Source organism: Neovison vison, chromosome 1 (genome assembly GCF_020171115.1).
Source record: "Neovison vison isolate M4711 chromosome 1, ASM_NN_V1, whole genome shotgun sequence".
In the NCBI taxonomy this organism is placed as follows: domain Eukaryota; kingdom Metazoa; phylum Chordata; class Mammalia; order Carnivora; family Mustelidae; genus Neogale; species Neogale vison.
The window spans coordinates 127,128,797-127,149,571 of NC_058091.1; the positions used below are offsets into that span (position 1 = coordinate 127,128,797).

The 20,775-nt window shown below is 43.6% G+C and overlaps 1 pseudogene; it reads left to right on the plus strand.

The window, feature by feature from the left end:
• Positions 1–15,927: 15,927 nt before the first annotated feature.
• Positions 15,928–17,340, plus strand: LOC122912404 (annotated as a pseudogene).
• Positions 17,341–20,775: the final 3,435 nt, after the last annotated feature.

The following is a 20,775-nucleotide window of genomic DNA, read 5'->3' on the forward strand; positions in this document are numbered from 1 at the left end:
ACTTATGAGGTTGGAAAATAAAATCCAGCCGAAGAAGAGGGTACTGACCCAGAGCAGCCTGACAAGGCCAAGAGCAGGAAAGGCCAAGAGCAGGAGGTCTGCCTCAGAACGAGTGTGTAGGTGTGGTTTGGGAATGTGGGATTCCTGGGAAGCCCACAGAGTCTTTAAGAAAGTTGTCTTGGCAAAAGCACCACCAGCTTCGACTAACAGTATCTGAGTTGGGTCGAATATGAGCAGGAAGCAGGAAGGTGGGCAGGAAGCAGACTGGGAGAGGGGCTGAACTACCACCATGGCCCCTTTTTATGGAAAAAGAAGGACTTTTTAGCATGTTATGAGTCCCCAAATCTGAGTCAAGAGCCTGGAGAACAGTGAGAGCCAGTCCTGAGGCGCAGAACGAGGCCCTAGTCATGGAACCTCCCCGCCTTCCAAGCCCAGCTAGACCCCAGAATTGCTGTGTGCACCTGACACCCAGGGGCCCCAAGACTCCCCCTTTTAAAATGAGGGCCCTGTTTACACCATTACATGCTGGGAAATAAGGAGCAGCCTGTTAGCTTTTTTTTTTTAAAAATAAAGATTTTTATTTTATTTATTTGACAGAGATCACAAGTAGGCAGAGAGGCAGGCAGAGAAAGGGGGAAGCAGGCTCCCCGCTGAGCAGAGAGCCCGATGTGGGGCTCAATCTCATGACCCTAAGGTCATGGGAGCGGGAGGCAGAGGCTTTAACCCACTGAGCCACCCAGGTGCCCCAGCCTGTTCACTTTTGAGCTCCTCAGTCTGCAGATCAAGAGCACTACATCTGAGGAGGGGCTTCCCAGGAGCCTCACAGGTATCTGGCCCTGCTCCAGAGCACGAGTCCGGTGCCCTGTTGGGGGAGCCTTCCGGGATCCTCTGACTGAGTGAGGGCTATTCATGTGTGTGGACGATGTAAGTAATTATGACCAAAGAGCCACAAGCGGTGGATTAAAAATAGCCACAAATTCCTTGCAGTTCCTCCCATGGAAAGGAGCTTGTGTCCCCACCCCTTGAATCTGGCCCGGCCACGCGGCCTGCTGTAATTAGCAGAAAGTGCTGGAAATGACACTGCACAAAACTTCTAGGAGAGGCTGTAAAAGACTTTGCACCTTGCACTCCTGCTCCCGTGGAAGCTGCTGCTGGTGCTGCCACGTAGGAACCCCAGGCTCACCTGGCCACGTGGGGCAGAGTCAAGGCTGACTGGGGGACCCAAGGCCCCTGGAGACCACCTGGCAGATGGCCACATCTCCGGGCGAAAGCATCAGAAGAACCTCACAGCTGATCTCTGCCCAGATTGCTGAACGATGGGGCTCCAATAAACATGGAATTTGAGCAAATACTTTGTTGTGCTTTAAAAATAGTTGTTATTTGAAAAATCAAATAGTTATTATTTGAAGCTGCTAAATTATAGACTGGTTTGTTAAACAACAAAAGATCATGAAGACACAAGAAAACAACCCTTGTTGTCACAGTGGAAATCCTAGAACGCAAAGAGTGAGGATGCTGTTGTCAGCGCGTGTAGGATTTTTCGCCTCGGTCCCTGGCTCCTCTCCCTGTGGATGCCCGAGACTCCGTGGAGCCCTGGAGGGAATCACCACCCTCATTCTCTTCCCTCAGATCCCAAGGTGCTGCTGATGGGGGCTGAAGGCACCACTGGTCTCCGGGTCTGGAAGCCTGGGTGAGCTGGGAGTTTCAAACTGAGAAGTTGCCGTCCGAAGCTGTGCTTCTGGAACTTGATCATCCGAGTGAGTCACCCAGTGACCTCATTAAAATGCAGATTCCCCTGGAAAGTCTGCTTTTCTAGGAGGCCCTTGGGGGATGCCAGGGTCACGGGTCCACAGCAAAGAGCAACAATCTCAGCCCCATTGTGTTTTAGAGTCGCCCGCAGAACTTCGCAAAATGCTGATGTCTTGATCTCCTTCCCTGGCAATTCCGACTTAATTGGTCTGGGGTGTGGACTGGGACAGGATTTCTGAAACTTTCTTGGTCATTCCAACGGGCAGCCTCGGTGGAGGACCCATCCGTGTGAACAGAGTGGTCCTGGCATTTTGGAAAGGGGGTGCCAGGCTTGCAGCCAGCTGTGGCCACATCTGTAAGGACTGCGCCTGACCCCTCCCCTGCAAAGGAGCTGCATTCACCCTTTCAGGGCAGTTGGAACCAGCCAGAAGCATGCCGGAAGCGGCTGGCTGTGTGGCCAAACCACTTGTCCTGAGGGAGGTGGAACTTGGGGCCCAGAGCACAGATGCGCGTTGCATAGCTGTGTGACTGCAGCCCGGCTCTGAGCTTCTCTGTCTCACCTCTTTACGTGTGGAAGCAACTTCAGGCCACCTTTTGGGGCTGCATGCTGCTGAGAGGCAATGTCCACCACCTACGGGGCTCCATGACAGACTCGGTAAAAGGGAGCTCTTGCTCATAAACACAGAAGCAAGAAGCCTGGACAACCAGCAACAGAGCAATGGAGAGGGGCTGAGAGCTGGGGTCAGTGTTTGCCAACGTGAAATAGCCAGATTGGAAGAGATCCCTTTTGGTAAATTCCCGGTCCTTCCATCCTCTGTGATCACTTCAGTATTATTATCCAGTTCTGCTCTGCAAGAGAGCCAGGACCTGCACGACTGACTTCCTCTGAGAGACTCCAAATGTGAAAAATGAAATAATACAGAATGTGAACCCCCCTTTGGAATGTCCTTATTCTCTGTTTTGGGGTGAAAGAAAGTCATTTAAAAAAAAAAACCTTCATTATATCAAGGAGAAGAAGAAATAAACCACATCAACAGGAAGCTCAGAGAAGAGATTTATTTGTTCATGTTAAAAAGGCAACTTTGTTAGCAATTCTTGTGAGGTTTGGCTTCGCTCCACTGCTCGCAACATATTAAGGTCTGTCTCTTGAGGAAGACAAACAATTCCAGCTCCCGGGACCTTCCAAACACTGGGTTGTTTTCAGTTTTGCGGGAGTGTATCATAGGGATGTTTGCTTGGTGGTGGTGACCATACTGGGGGGCGGGTGGTGGGGAGAAAGAGAGAGAGAGAGAATGGCAAGGGAAAGTAAATTAAAGAAGACAAGGAGATGACTTTTAATGGGCCTATCCAGAGTCTGGGAGGTGGGGTTCCTGTACCTCAGCACCCCCTTCCTCACCATAATCTCCTTTTCCTGCTCTTCCTCCGTTCCTGTCTTCCTCCATACATCTATGTTCTGAATTACAAAAGTCTCTAATATTGCATATGTCTAAGAGTAGAAGGTGAACATCCCTCTTCCTATCTCAGTATGCATAAGGACGGTTAAAAACAGGGTAAAAAAACAGGGCATAAAAGCACCCCCAGAGGGTCTGATTTACCAGATCTGGAGCAGGTCTGAGAAGCTTCACTTACAGCAAGTCCCATCCCCCCCACCGCCACCATCCACCCTAGTGATTCTGATGTGAGTGGCCGTTGAACCAGGTTTAAAGATGAGCTGCTTCGCGCTGACGACTTGGCATGTGTCTTCCACACAAGTGTGCAGAAATGTACACATGCTGCATGACACGGAAAATACGCACACAACTCGTAGACACAGGGCTACAGTACACAGAGTATACACTTCTCCCTACCAGCCCACACAGCCGTGAGCCAGGGCTCCCATGAGTCAGAAAAACAGCAATTTTACTAGACAAAAATGAAGAGAAGTTTTAGAATATGCTTGTACACTCCTTTCTGCACTTTCAGACTTCGTGCCCTTTCTGTCTTGCAAAACCTGCCCACACAGAGTCAAATAAAGCCACACCTCATTGCCAGTGACATTCTAGACCTTCCGTCTGATCTTTGTCTGCAGCTGGTGATAGATAAGGCTTTCTGATCCCCTACAAATAGCCTTTAACCTATTCCCCATGGTCATGACTATTTTGTGGTGAGCAAATACCCTGATGCGTGTTCTCTGTGCCATGCCAGTCAGAGTACCATGACTGGTTCTCTGACAGAACAGACTCCCTTGGCACCCCTCCCCCTCACTGAGCACTGTGGAAAGAGCAAAGGTCTTGGTGTCAAACAGGCTTAAGTTCAATTTGATTCTCTCTTTCACCAGATGTATATGTTTGGGCAAGTTGATTAACCTCTGAACCTCAATTTTCTCACCTGTTAAATGGGCATAACATTATTCATAGTAACGCCATGAGGGTTAAATGTCACAGAGAGAATTTTTACCACAATAATCTTTCAGCAAATCCACCCATTCAGCAAGTATTTAACTGTGTGCCTGTTAATTGCACCGTGATGCATTGCTTAACCAGATGCCACTTTCCTCTGCCTCAAGCAGTGCTGGACATCACCCTAAGGGCTGGGACAGAGGCAGTGAGTGAGCAGAGCTGACATACATGCCCATCTTTTTCTTTCTTTCTTTCTTTTTTTTTTTTTTAAGATTATTTATTTATTTATTTGACAGAGAGACATCACAAGTAGGCAGAGAGGCAGGCAGAGAGAGAGAGAGGAGGAAGCAGGCTCCCCGCTGAGCAGAGAGCCCGATTCGGGACTCGATCCCAGGACCCTGAGATCATGACCCGAGCCGAAGGCAGTGGCTTAACCCACTGAGCCACCCAGGCGCTCCATACATGCCCATCTTGATGGAGCTCACATTCTGGTGGTGGCTGCCATGGTCATCATTATTTCATGGCCATCTACCACAACAGCGCTGTAAATTAATTTTATCTTTGTGATAGAAGTAAGGGATGAGTCAGATGACCAGGAGAGATATCCAGGCCACTTCTCTCTGCACCGGGCTATAGGTGTGTCTCCACCTTATTGGGATCCATCACACACAATTCAGGTTTACGTGTATGAACCTTTATTTACATATTTACCTTTATTTTTAAGTAGGCTCTGTGCTGGGGCTTGAACTCACAACCTTACCTTTATTTTTAAGTAGGCTCCGTGCTGGGGCTTGAACTCACAACCCTGAGATCAAGACCTGAGCCGAGATCAAGAGTCGGAGGGCTTAATGGACTGCACCACCCTCACGCCCCCACTTGTATGACCCTTTAGATAAATGGCTGTAAATAAATTGGTCCTACACCCATCAAAGTGGTCAGTTCCTTCAAGGGGAAAGTGAGACGTGCTTGTCTTCCTTAGTTAAGTGACTGCTAACCGTGTTCCCAATGCTCTCTCGGCACCAGATTTCAGACCAGCCAGCTGAAATTGCCCACGTGGTGGACTGAAGTCCTGAAGCCAAACCATGCCCACTAGGGGGAATGCTTCCTGGGATGGAATGGTTTGTTTTCCTGCATAAATTCAGACTCTTGAGTGTGCATTCAGGAAGTTGTTGGGTCCAGAAATTTTCAGAAGAAAACCCAAGAGATACTCCGGACTCCAGAAAAATGGGGAATATTTTTGGGGGGTAATGAAAGCCAAGAAAAAGAATTTTTTAAACTGTTTTGAAGACTCTGTTATTTCAATTCTTTGTGTGTGGGAATGACTAATTGTAATCTACTCACAAGTGACAGAGAAACTGGGATAATTCCAAACACAGTAAGTTTAGAAGCTATGTTATTTGCAATGCATCTAAGAAACCCCTTGATGGAAAGAAAGATATATGCAATTTTTACCCAAAGGAAATCAGTTCCTTACCACTAAATAAATGTAGGATAAATACTAAGAGAATATTGGCTTGAAGGGGGGTTATTTTTATAGCTGCCCAGAAACCCTCATGCCTAGGTCCAGTCTTACTGGTTTGAGGGTCTGTCTATGTGGGGTAAGGGTGGCATTGGAAGGGATTAGGTCCTCACTCATATATTAATTTAAAAAGTTTAACCCAGTGTGTTTGTGCTCTTCTTTATTAATTAAAACCAAATTTTTGAGCACTTATGCGATAGGAGGTATACTAGGAATTCCAAAAATGAGTGAGCCCCTCCCAACCCTCCCCTAGCTCAGAGTGGAGGAAAGCGACAGGTGTAGAACAGTGTGTGTAGGACTCCGTTAAAACCCAGCAAAGGCTGCTGGGAAACAGAACAGAGGCAGCCCAGCCGATGCATTATTTAGCCAGACATCCCTTCCCGCCGCCATCCCTCGGGTGTCACGTTCTCTGCCAAGGAGGAGAGCCGGCGGGGCGGCCACAGTGGCAGAGAGTAGAAGGCTCTCGGGGTCCGTAAAGGATGGGCGCAGAGACAAGAGGAGACCTTCTCCTGGCAGCGCACTTGTTCTAGACCAGGGGTTGGAACACTTTTTCTGTAAAAAGTGAGTAAGTGTGTGAGTAAATGTGTGTACCTGTGTGGGACGCGTGTTCTCTGTGGCAACCACTCACCTCTGCCCCATGGTGACACGAAAGCAGCCTTAGACACAAGTCACCGAATGGCCGCGGGGGAGTCCTGGTGCAACAGCATTTACAGAAGCAGGCGGCGGGCGGAGGCACCGAGGGGCTCGGCTCTGCTCTGCCCTGGGCCTGGTTATCGGCTGCTGCGGGGGCCCGTGGGCAGCAGACGCTCGTGAAGGAGGAGAGCAGAACTCCCTCCTTCCCTCTCTCCCAGGTTTATGCGCTGAGCCCAGATCTCAAGAATCCCCTTGTGTCTGGGCTTTCTTTCTGCCATCAGCGTTCACTAGCCGTCTAACTTTGGGCAAAGCAGGAGCCCTGCTCTGTGAATGCAGATAAAAATACCGTCTGCTGCTAGTCAGAGGGCGAAGGCTCGCGTCAGCTTTCCTCCCCCATCCCTCGCCAGCACCCCACAGCCTTGCCTTCCCTCCTCCTCTGTAAGAAATGGGTCCAGAAGATGCTAGTTGTCAGGTGGTGAGGCCGAATTACCATTTGCCCTGGAGTACCCCTTTATTCAGGAGGAACTTTGCAAACATCAAGAGACTATTTTTCTAAAAACCGTTAAAAAAAAATCCCAGCCACAAGAAAAGCACATTGTGCTCTTTGGTGTTTGCTTTTAAGAAGTGTTTTTCCACTGGTGTTTTAACTGAAGGGTTTTGTTTCTTCCTTCATTTCTTCTAGTGGTTCTTGGCCCCAGAGCCCACATACCGACATTTCACCCTTTCCTCACTCACATGGATAAGACTTCCCGGCCCTTGGGAGTTGGCCAAGTGACCAAATAGCTTCTGTCTCCTGTGTCTCAAAATCCTCAAGGCGGTGCAAGCTGCATTTTTCCAGGACGGGGGTAGGATGCCAAAGTGATGATGTCACAGCCCGGGCAGCCGGCCGGCCCCCTCTGTTTCCTGTTTCTTTCCTCCTGACAGACTCATGAATCATATCGCGGCTTTATCATTGGACTCCGAGCTCATTTCCCTGTTCCACAAGCGTTTAGAGTTCTAGGAGGCAGGAGCCAAGTGCAATCAAAACATGAAGTCCCGAGTTGCTTTTTCCTTGCAAAACTGGAACACATGTTCTCCTGTCTTGAAAGAAAGGGCGGCATCTGGCTTAATTTGGAGTTCTCTGGCCTCGCGCTCCACCTTGGGTCAGACAGTGGTGATCGCATCTCAAAAGCTGGGCGCTCCCTGCGCCAGAGGCGGGCGGGGTCCCGGGCGAGGTGGCAGCCGGGCACTCGCGTGTCCAGCATTGGCTCTTGGGGGGCTGTGGGACGAGGGGGACGGTTTTCACAAAAGCCAATCCAGCAGCCTGTATGCCCTTGACCAATGCAGAAGCAACCTGTGATCGTGTTCAGCCGTTCTCCCTTGCTAGGTGTCTCCTCGGGGTCTCCACCGCAGCATCTCCATATACGGGCCCTCCGGAAAAAGTGTTTGTAGGAAGGGGGACGTCTAACCAAGTTATTTAGCCCCATGAGTTTGAAACTAACACACCGTTGCCTGGTAAATACAAGGATGGACCAGGGAGGGTCAGAGGCAGGAGTTACTCCCATACTCGGCCACCTGGAGGGTGCTCAGCTGCTTGCAATGCCCTATTGCTACGTTTGCTCAGCACTCCTGTGACAGGCTCCGTTCGAAGGGTTTATTTCATTTCATTTTCATAACAACCCCATGAGGTAGATTCAATGGCTCTTGCCATAGCACAGATAAGGAAACTGAGGAACTAAGAGGTAACTTGACTAAGGTTGCATGGTTAGCAAGTGCCAGAGCCCATCTTGATGCTGGGGGTTCACACACCTGTGGGTGTCTGTGTGCCACGTGATATGAGTATAACGTTGCAAATATTATATTTAAAATTAAAATTAAAAAATAAAAATTAGTCTTTTAATAATAAAATTTAGTCAATAATTATATATTTTAATAAATAGAATCCATTAATTTTATTTATGTATTTATATATTTCATTGAATTATATCCATTATACTTTATATTATATATTAAATGATACAGTAAATTCATTAATTTATATTTACATGAACATATAAATATAACATATAATTTATTTATTAGAATTATTTAACAAATAATTAGCAATTTAATGAATAAAATTTATTAAAAATTAAAAATATCTAAAATGCATGTATGGATTTCAGAAATTCCATGTATATTTTAGTACAATAATAGTTGGTGTGATGAGATCTGACATTTATGTTTACTGGAGTCACACTGGTGTGGTGTGAAAATACACAACTTAGTACATACACAGTGCAAATCTGCTTTATGCACATAGTATCACACTTTAGCACCCAGGATCCTCTGCGTCCCAGGCTGGGGCCATGAGATCTTTTATCCTTAGTTCTGATTCCAGGCTCTGGTCCCCCTGGGCTGCGATGTTTGCCCAGATCATGCTGACTATTTTCTACAAATGTGGATTAGGTCAGGCTTGTTGCACATTGAACTGACATTCTTGCATCGTCTTTGGGTAGTAGCCATTTTGAGAAAGGTTGTGACGGTTGAATTCTGACTCCCAGCCCCCGTCTAGGTGGAGGAGGCATTTATTGGCCAGGAGTTCTATGGAAGTCAGACAGTAGCTTACTTGAGTTAAGGGACTATGAGTCCCCCTCAAGTGGCCAGTTGGCCCCGTGAACCCTGCCTTTCATCCTCCCGTTTCCCCCACGTCTCTGAGATCTGCCCCACATCCTCCAAGGGGAAGCAAACTAAATTTAATGTTGACGTTAAATGAGAAGCTGCAGATCACAAGTGTATCTTCTGTGTCTATTTTTTATGTTTAAATACATATAACATTAAAGTCATGCTCTTCCTCACTTTTAAATTTATCGTTCTGGGCATTCAGTACATTCACGACGTCTGCAACTGACCCCACCACTCCAGAACCTTCACTTGTCCCAAACCGAAACTCTTTCCATATTAGACATGGACCCCTCCCCTTCCCTCCCCCCCAGGCCCCTGTCAACCCCCATGCTGCTTCCTGTCTCTATGAAGCTGATTCCCCTGGGGACCTCATAGAAGTGGGATCCTCCAGTATTTGTCCTTTGTGACTGGCTTGTGTCATTGAGCTTCATGTCCTTGAGGTCCACCTGGATCCTGGCATGGGTCAGAATCCATAATGTTCCATTGTTTGCATATTTCACATTTTTGTTTATCTGCTTATCTGCTGGTGGCCACTGGGCTTGTTGTCATATTTTGGTGACTGGATAATGCTGCCGTGAGCAGAGAGGCAGAAATATCTCTTTAAGACTTTATTTTTAATCCTTCTGAGTATATACTCAGATGTGGAATTGCTGGATCGTGTGGTAATTCTGTTTAATTTTTTGAGGAATGCTGTTGTGTTGATTTTTTAAAGGGTTACAGAAGACTGGTATGTGACTTCTTAAATTCCTGTGTTAAATTTTAAAAAACCATAATAAAGTTCAACGTCATTAATTTCGTCAAATCTGAAGTAATTTACTGAGGAGGCTACAGGGTTGCCTTTTCTTTCTCATTTACCCACTACTTTGAGACATTTTCTAAGCTTCCTTCTGCTCTTTAGGGAGCCAGTTAAATTGGGGTCTGTTACTATATTCCCATAGAGTCTACATTAGCAGCTATGCAGTGTTATAATTTAAAATAAATGACAAAAGAAAGCACTGCTAGACTTACTCCTCAAAGATCCCAAGCAGTTGATTTTTGCTGTCTGTCCCCACAGCACTAAGACTGCATGCACTAATGGCCTTTCATTTTCCTGGTCATTCACTCACTCAACAAAAGTTAGGCTCTTTGCCATCTGTGTAGGCACCATTAATCAGCATTCATTGTCTTATTCTGTAGGGACCTATGTCTAAGCATTATTGCTCTAAACCACACGTTGTGTATGCAAATGGCCCAGAAACTGGACTGTGATGAAGATGGGTCTACCAGCTGGGGAGGCCAATGAACCCTGAGGTTCACTGAGACTTAGAGAGGTTATGTCTCATTGAAGAGGCAGCCTACTCTGTCGGATGACAGGCCCAGTTTTCCAGATCTTTCTAACTTCCAGGAATGGCAGGAAATCAAGACGTTAAATGTGTATTCTCTCAGTTGTAAAATGCTAACACTTATCAGAAAAAAATATGAGAACACATTGTACAGGCAAATAAATGTGTTTTACGAATAAAAACACATTTGCAGGTCAAATGCAGCTCATGGGTCACTAACTTTGACCTATCCTCCACCTGAAACTCATTCCTGGATCACATAGGCCATTTGCAAGGAATATCTTGTTTTCCCAGGGTGTCTCTCAAGAGGGGATGAGTGAACCAAGAAAGACATTAAAGATGGATTTCCATGAAGCTGATGCAACTTTACTTCTCAGCCCTGTATCTGCCTGGCCTCCTTCTCTGGGGCTAATATTTACTATTTTCCAAAGTAAAAAATTTCAAGCACAATGGACTAGGACTGCTGTCTCTTTCCATTCTGACTTCTCCTCTGTCACATTTCCCCTTGTCTCAGGTGGCACTGAACCAACCAAGGATATTCTTGGGAAACTACGAAGGGGAAATGAATTGAAGATACATTAGGTTTCAATTGAGAGGGATGATTTTGTGTGGTTTGGACAAGTAATGCCCGTGGGCTACAGCGACTTCCCCAGTCTGACCGTTGACTGGTATAGGGTGAGAAGTGTGCAGGACCAACCTATTGGACCTGCCCCTGGGCTCAAGCCCTAGATTCCACACCATACCTGGGATCCTGCAATTTCCTGTCAACACCTGGGGACTCCTTGGGCCTCTCCTCTGAATTTATCTTCTTATGGATGAAAAACCACTGCTGGGTGTGTTCCCTCGGGGCCCAAGAAAGGCTATGGGGTGGCTGTTTCCAGAGAGCGTGGCTGGAATGTTAGCATGTGTATGTGTGAGGCCCTGATAGGTGTTGGATGGAGCCTAGGATGAGTAAGAAAAGGGAGCGGCCAGCCTTCAATGGAATTCTAAATCCAAACCTAGTCTTCCCAGTCTCTTTTAAGGCATGTTTTTCAGAGAAGGAGAATAAAACATAGCTCTTCAATAGTTTATTAGTATGATTTCTAATATTTAATTTATAAAATCTTTACATCTTTAGACCTCCATTTGTACCAAGGACCCACACAGTATTGGGATTGTACCTGTACCATAGTAACTTTGGCTTGTTTGGGCCACTCCTGCTGTGTAACTATTGCTCTAAAACTTAGTGGCATGAAACGACCATCTCATTATGCTCATGGATTCTGAGGGGCAGAAACTCAGACAGGACACAGCTTGTCTCTGCTCCAAAATGCCTGCAGCCTCTGCTGAGAAGACCCCATGGTAGAGGTGACTCTGCAGAGGGGGCAGGAATCGTGTCAGGGGCTTGGTGCTGGCTGTCGGCGGGATCTCAGCTGTGCCGTGAACCTCGGCGGCACCTAATGTGGCCTGGGCTTCCTGAAAGGATGTCAGCCACAGGGGAATCGGACTTCTTACAGGTTGGATCTGGGCTCAAAAGGCGAGAATCCCTGAGAATCCCTAAGTAGAGCAGTAGTATTCTGTTGGTTACAACCAAGCCACAAGCCTACCCAGATCCAAGGGGGCTGGACCTAAGCAAGAAGATGTGAACTCCATCTCTCAGGGGGAGGATCGTTAAAGAATCTGGGGGCTATATTTTAAAACTACCACTCAGCAGGCTCCTTGCTCAGCAAAGAGCCTACTTCTCCCTCTGCCTGCAGCTTCCGCTGTTTGTGCTCTCTCTCCTTCTCTCTCTGACAAATAAATAAAATCTTTAAAAAAATTAAACTACCCCCCAGGTTAAAATATTGTTAGCCATCCTGACTTCCAAGAATATACCTAATGGCAATTCAAAGAACATTCGACATCTCTTTTGAAATTTTAGCTCATACATAAAAGAAACATAATACAGTTTTCCTCATACCTGACAGAAATCCTAAAAATTTATGTATCAGTGATGGAATTTTTAAAGCAAAAAAAGATATTTTTCTAAAGTATCAATAACAAAAAGAAACTTTTGATAAACCTTGTTATAGGAAAGACTGAATTATATCTCTCTATTCTATCAAAAATATCGTAAAACCGTTACCATATGAAGTGACAAGAATGCGCTGCCCCCAAAAGTGTGGGTGTTTTTACAGACCGTTGGATCATCATATGTGCATTTTTAAGAATATTCAGAATGAAAAGTGGTAATTAAATCCCAAAGAAGGAAAGACCAGCACAAGCAAGTGTAGTAGAGAAACACTTCATGGAGGATGAAGGAAAGATGGGATTTCAACAGAGAGAAGAAAAATGGAAGCTGAGGGCAGAGCTGAGTAACTGGTCAACCCGTAGTGTCAGTTATATGTGACATCACTTCTGATTGTCTCAGTCTCCATTCTGATTGGTCGGTGCCTTCCATAGCAGTTGGTAAAGGTTTTGCACACCATCCCTGTCAGTTAGACGGGGCAATATTAACAAAGACACAGAGAAGGAATAATCTTGGCCTGTTTATCAAACGGTAAGGAAGTTAGACTGGCTTGAGTCCAGCTGGGACCATTATGGGGAGGACAGTTGTTTAATTATGGTAAAACAAATTGTGAAGAATATTGAATGTTAAGCAAAGGAATTTGTACATAATCCTGCAACCGGTGGGGGGTAATGAATCATTTTGTGAAGTAATGACAAAATGGAGGTGTTTATTGTATTTTAGGCAGATTACAGCAGTAGTCGAATGAGGGCAAACCTAGAGAAATCTTTTCAGGAGGTGGGTGTAATAATCCAGACAATGAACTTACCAGATGTTAACTAGTAATTTCTGCTAATTTATATATCACTTCTTAAACTCAGGTTCTTTAACACAACTTTAACTCAAGTTTCTTAGTAGCTTATAATGGATTGAAGACCTCTACTTAAAATATCCTACTTAAATTCTCTGGTCCCATCTCTGTCCAACCCCTGCAGCAGTGGGTAGTTCTACCCAACCAGCTTTATGGGGGAGCATCCATGACGGCCTCTTCTCCTTTCCCATCCCTGGCTTGTCTGATGCAGAGGCTAGCTGGGCTGTCCAACCCACTGGGCACGCACTTATGTACAACTAAGAAATGCAGGGTTATTAACATCCTGTGCAGCAACCCTTGGCCACTGGCGATATGTGCTATAGGGTAAGTGCTTTCTCTTTTCTCCCCATCCCACAATGACACATTTTCATGGAGCTTCCCAAAGTCCCTGTGGGCTCAAATCGTTGCTATAGAGATGGCTGCCTGGATTGTACTGGCTTTCCTCTTCACCCTCCCACCTCAGCCCGACAGTCCCCCTGCTCCCGGTGACCACATCCCCAGATAAACAACCCATGCACAAACTTCTGTATCATGCTCATCTTTGGGGAAACCTAGGCTAAACTGGAACAGGATCTTCATGTCCAGTTCTTTGAAGCCCCCATGATGGAACCTCACATAATGTTCAATATAGCCAAGAGCGAATATCTCCTTTTGACCTTTTAATTTTAAAAAATGAGTTTGTAGAGTTGAGGCAGTCCTGTATTGTAGCAGCGTGTTTTCGGCATGTGGGGAGGTAGTTTAGAATCCTGGGAAGAGCAGAGAATTTCAAGTCATGAGATCTGGATTTGAACTTTGCTACCTACAAAGTGAGTGAGAGGGCAAATTATAGAACTCTAGTCTTCCATATCTCCATCTATAAAGTGGGGAAGTTAGTAACTACCTACCTTCATAGGGTAACTACAAATTTGTTTTGAGATTTGGGAAAGAAACTCCCTCACCCCTCTGAGAAGATTATCAACGAAACAATCTCTCTTTATCCTGAATATGAATGAGACAGCACGTAACGCCTAGAAATCACTAGACATCATCTCCTGGCCCTAAAGATTGGTCAGCCTACAGATAAAGTGGAAAGGAACCATGGTGAGATTAGTGAACTTCTGAACCAAGCCACATCCATAGCCCACATGACCTTTGGTCATTTCAGATAAGTGAATCAGTAAATATGTCATCTAAGCCAGTTTTAGTCAGACTTTCTCTTACTTGGAATAGAAGAATTTCCAACTGATAGAATATGTAAGTAAGCTTTGTAACTTGAGATCACTATAAAAACATTAGTTTTTACTATTTTTATTCCTACTAGTTAACAAGAATACCCATTGAGCAAGTTGAGAAAAATTCCTAAGTTTTCATTTCAATTTAGTACCAACTTTTGGAAAAAACTTTTTCATTTCAATTTAGTACCAACTTTTGGAAAAAAATTTAAGTCACTGCCTTATGGTATGTAGATTACCTGTATTAGACAGATTATTAGCTATATTATTTGTATATGTAGAAAGAAACAAATGTAAATAAAACCTATTAAACTGACTGAACTTTAAAATATATACTAAACTTATAAGTCATAAAAGAAATGACTGTTCAGATATGGCTACATAAAAATAATACAAAACTGCTATAATTCGGGAAAATTACTGTAAATAAAGTTAAAACACAAAGACAAACTGGGGATAATGTTTGAAGCTTGTATGGTAGATAAGCTTATAAAGACTTCTTATAAATCAATAATAGGAAACCTAATCAATAATAGGAAACCTCCTCAATAAAAAAAATAGGTAAAAGATTTCATGATGAAATCTGAGAACTATAAGAAAAGATGCTGAACTTAAGATTAAGGAACATAGGGGGCGCCTGGGTGGCTCAGTGGGTTAAGCCGCTGCCTTCGGCTCAGGTCATGATCTCAGGGTCCTGGGATCGAGTCCCGCATCCGGCTCTCTGCTCAGCAGGGAGCCTGCTTCCCTCTCTCTCTGCCTGCCTCTCCATCTACTTGTGATTTCTCTCTGTCAGATAAATAAATAAAATCTTTAAAAAAAAAAAAGATTAAGGAACATCAAGGGCTATCATTAAAAGAGATAACTAATATTTGTAATAAGTAGCACATACACTAACATTTAATAACTATCACCAGACACTATAAGAATTCTCTCACAGAGATGTAGGCATAAGAATTATTATTACAACATTCAAATAAATGAAAACAACTTAAATGTCAAATAGTAGAAAACTGGTAAAATAAGTTATATATTCCTATACTTAAATACATTGGTGCCATTAAAAAGGATCCAATAAGGGAGTGCCTGAGTGGCTCAGTCAGTTAAGCATCTGATTCTTGGTTTTGGCTCAGGTCAGGACTTTAGGATCCTGGGATGGAACCCTGTGTTGGGCTCTGCACTCAGTGGGGAGTCTGCTGGAGGATTTCGCTCCCTCTGTTCCTCCCCACTTTCTAAATAAAGGAATAAGTCTTCAAAAAAGATGGTTAAGATTGTAAGTTTTTTTTTTTTAAAGGAACCAGTAGGCCCTTAAATGTTAACATGGAAAGAAGTATGATATATAGTTTGAGTTTATCAAACGAGGTATAGAATGACCCCATTATATTAAAATATATATTTATGTATATATTTACAGTCTAAAAATAAATGCCAGCTATTAATACTAGTTAGCTCTCAAGTGTAGGGTTACAATTGGATCATTTTATGTAAAGTTTTACAAAATGTATATAATATAAGAGTATTTGTTTATAAAACAAATAATTCAATGAGCACCAATCAGAAAGAAATCAGGGGTTTTTCGCAACGGGTTTGCTGCCAGAACACAGGTGTCGTGAAAGCCACCGCTCAACCTAAACAAGAATGGGGAAGGAAAAGACTCATATCAATGTTGTTGTCATTGGACACATAGATTTGGGCAAGTCTACCACTCCTGGTCATCTGATCTACAAATGTGGTGGGATCGACAAAAGAACTATCAAAGAATTCAAGAAGGAGGCTGCTGAGATGGGGAAAGGCTCCTTCAAGTATGCCTGGGTCTTGGATAAACTGAAAGCTGAACGTGAACGTGGTATCACCATTGATATCTCCCTGTGGAAATTCGAGACCAGCAAGTATTAGGTGACCATCATTGATGCTCCAGGAAATAGAGACTTTATCAAAAACACGATTTATCAAAAACACGATGGCCGGCACATCCCAGGCTGACTGTGCTGTCCTGATTGTTGCTGCTGGTGTTGGTGAATTTGAAGCCGGTATCTCCAAGAACGGGCAGACCCGTGAGCATGCCCCTCTGGCTTACACACTGGGTAAAACCACGAATTGTTGGTGTTAACAAAATGGATTCCACTGAGCCACCCTACAGCCAGAAGAGATACGAGGAAATCATTAAGGAAGTCAGCACCTACATTAAGAAAATTGGCTACAACCCCGACACAGTAGCATTTGTGCCAATTTCTGGTTGGAAAGGTGACAAGATGCTGGAGCCAAGTGCTAACATGCCTTGGTTCAAGGGATGGAAAATCACCCGTAACGATGGGAATGCCAGTGGAACCACACTGCTTGAAGCTCTGGATTGCAGTCTGCCACCAACTCGTCCAACTGACAAGCCCTTGTGTCTACCTCTCCAGGACGTCTACAAAATTGGTGGTATTGGTACTGTCCCTGTGGGCCGAGTGGAGACTGGTGTTCTTAAGCCTGGCATGGTGGTCACCTTTGCTCCAGTCAATGTTACAACCGAAGTCAAGTCTGTTGAAATGCACCATGAAGTTTTGAGTGAGGCTCTTCCTGGGGACAATGTGGGCTTCAATGTCAAGAACGTATCTGTCAAAGATGTTCGTTGTGGCAATGTGGCTGGTGACAGCAAAAATGACCCACCCGTGGAAGCAGCTGGCTTCACAGCTCAGGTGATTATCCTGAACCATCCAGGCCAAATTAGTGCTGGATATGCACCTGTGCTGGTTTGTCACACAGCTCACATTGCTTGCAAGTTTGCTGAGCTGAAGGAGAAGATAGATCGTCGTTCTGGAAAAAAGCTGGAAGATGGTCCCAAGTTCTTGAAATCTGGTGACGCTGCCGTTGTTGATGTGGTTCCTGGCAAGCCTATGTGTGTTGAGAGCTTCTCTGACTCTCCTCCTCTGGGCCGTTTTGCTGTTCATGACTTGAGACAGACGGTTGCTGTGGGTGTCATCAAAGCAGTGGACAAGAAGGCAGCTGGGGCTGGCAAGGTCACCAAGTCTGCCCAGAAAGCTCAGAAGGCTAAATGAATATTATCCCCAACACCTGCCACCCCAGTCTTAATCAGTGGTGGAAGAACGGTCTCAGAACTGTTTGTGTCGATGGGCCATTTCAGTTTAATAGTAAAAGTCTGGTTAATGATAACAATGCATTGTAAAACCTTCAGAAGGAAAGGAGAATGTTTTGTGGACCATTTGTTTTTTTTTGTGTGTGTGTGGCAGTTTTAAGTTATTAGTTTTTAAAATCAGTACTTTTTAATGGAAACAACTTGACCAAAAATGTGTCACAGAATTTTAAGACCCATTAAAACAAAATTTTAATGAGAAAAAAGAAAAGAAAAGAAAAGAAATCAGGGTTGGGTAATATGTGGCCTCCTTGATGGTTGAATGCATTCCTCTTGTCCTTAGCTCCAAATGTGATGTAGCAGCTGGCAGATGATAGTAATTATCATGTGTAGGAAGAAGGGAAGGCAAGAGGAGGGGTGACATTAAGATCTACACTCCATTGTCCCAAAGTAGTGCACACAGTGGGGGTGGAGGATTAGAGAGAGCATAGGGAAGGGTTTCCCAGGGAAGGAGGAGAGAAGTAAACAGAACTTCCCCAACCAGGAACCCAGGAATGGAAAAATTTCACAGCCAGCTCCAGGTGAAGGAAAAGACTTCGTTTCTCATGTTCACTCACCCAAACTCCTACCTATGGTGTTTAGAATTGGCTCCTTGAAAAGTGTGCGAAGTAGTCATTTGCCAGATTCTGGCTATGAAGGCCAGGGGCTGCCCCAGCTCCTCTGCCACCAAACCAGGAATTTCTTGTACCTGACCTCATCCCTTCCTGGTCCTTTGGAGTTGCCTTTGGACTAATCTGATAACAGGTCAGCACTGTTATGAAAATCCAAAGCCTGATACAATCCTATGAGCTAAGGCTCTTGGCGGAGTTGACTTCTCCCTGCTCCTACCCTCAGAAGCTGGAGTTTGGAGTTCTAGATGAAAAGAACAAGGAGGCATTACACAAACAAACTTCAGGCTCCCTTAATCAAAGCCTTAGCATCAACTTTGATGAGTTATGAGAAAGTTCTTTGGTTGACTCCTAGGCCATACAACTCAAAAGGATCAGACAAGGTTTCAACTTGTAATATTTCAGATGTAATATTACAAGGTTTCAACTTGTAATATTTCAGATGAGAAAACTAAAGCTTAGATAAGTTATCTGAATTCCCCCCAAGGCCATGACCAATTTTAGAGATGACATGAGAATCCAGTCCTTTCTTAAGTAACATAATCTCCCTTCTGCCATGCCACATCTTTGGCTGCCACACTTCCAATGGCAGGGTTTCAGAGTTTCAGGGGTTTGTAAATATTTGAATAAATATAATCAACTGACTGATTTTTTTTGGTTCTTTAAACTGTACGTGATAGTTGAAAGCAGCAACTGTAACATTAATGGGATTTTCAATGCATGAAATAAAAATTTATTTCCTTGAATATATCCATGAAATTCAATAATCTTCTAGACAGACATAAAGAAAAAACAGAGAGGACACAATATAAAGAATAAAGAAGAGGAAATCACTACAGGCAGTAAAAGGATAATGAATAAGACAAAAACTATATACGTAAGTTTGACTGCTTAGATGAAATGAACCAAGGCCTCAAAGGCCACATACTATCAAGACTAAAGAAAAAATAAGCACACTTGAATAGTTCTATCTATACCTGTTAAATAGATTGTAGTATAGAACCTGGCAAAAAAGAAAACTCTAGGCTCAGACAGTTGTACTGAAAAATTCTACACAATGTTTAATGAAAAACACCCAATTCTACAAAATCAACATCATACAGGAGGTTCTAGCCAATGCAACAAGGAAAGAGAAAGAAATAAGTGACATATATATTGAAAAGGAATAAATTAAATTGTCCCTGTTCTGAGATAATAGCTGTTTCAGGAAACACGATGTCTATATAGAAATCCCAAGGAATCTATCAAAAAGTTTGTAGAATTAATACTAATGAATTTAGCAAGATGGAAAAATGCAAGGTCAACACAAAAAAAACTTTTATTTTTATATATTGGCAATGAATAAATAAATTACAATTAAACTTAAAATAGCTCTAAAAAAAGATAAGTAGTTGGGTATAAAGCTAACATGCAGAATCTGTATACTAAAAATTACAAAGTGCCAATGAGAAAAATCAAAGGAGACCTAAGTAAATGTAGAGCCATACAATGATCATAGATTGGAAGGCTCAGTATAGTTAAGCTGGCAAATCTCCCTAAATTAATCTATAAATTTAATGCAATTCTAATCAAAATCCAAACATTGTTTATATAGAGTAGGTGATTTTACAATTTATATGGGAAAGCAAAAGGACTAGAGTACCAGGAAGTTCTTTTTTTTTTTTTAAATAAAAATTCTTATTTATTTATTTTGGAGAGAGAGAGCACGTGTACAGGCCTAAGCAGAGGGTTGGGAGGAGGGAGCGGGAGAGAGTATCTCAAGCAGACTCTGGGCTGAGCAGGGAGCCCAACACAGGGCTTGAGCTCATGACCCTACCAGGAGGTTTTTTTTTGTTTTTTTTTTTTTAAGATTTTATTTATTTATTGGTCAGAGACAGAGAGAGAGAGAGAGAGCGAGAGTGAGCGAGCACAGGCAGACAGAATGGCAGGCAGAGGCAGAGGGAGAAGCAGGCTCCCTGCCAAGCAAGGAGCGCGATGTGGGACTCGATCCCAGGACTCCGGGATCATGACCTGAGCCGAAGGCAGCTGCTCAACCAACTGAGCCACCCAGGCGTCCCTACCAGGAGGTTCTTGAAAAACAAATAACATTGGAGGATACATATTAACCAATTTTAAGACTTACTATAAAGCTCTGTAGTGTATTATTAGCAAAGGAATAGATGCATAGTTCCACAGAACCCAACAGAGTCATGAAATAGACTCATAAAATATAGTCAATTGATTTTTGACAAAGCTACAAAAAATATTCAGTGAAATAAGACTAGTCTTAACAAACAGTGTTGGAACAATTAGATACCAATATGCATACAAATTAACTTTGACCTAACCCTCATATCTCAAACAAAAAAATTAACTAAAAAATAGACCATATGGGCTCTTTCCATAATTTGGCTATTGTTGATAATGCTGCTATGAAACCAAGAAACAGACTCTTAACTAAAGAGAACAAACTGATGGTCACCAGAAGTGAGGTGGGCGGGTGATGGGTGAAACAGGTGATGGGGATTAAGGAGCACACTTGCTGTGATGAGCACCGGGTGTTGTATGGAAGTGTTGAATCACTAAATTCCATACCTGAAACTGGTATTACACTGTATGTTAACTAACTGGAATTTAAAGAAAAATTTGGAAGAAAAAAATATAAAGTGGCTCTTCACAAGTGGGTAAAGAAATAAAGTGGGTTTCCTGTAAAAAAATAAAATAAAAAAAGAAATAATAATAATAAATTTAAAATAGACTATA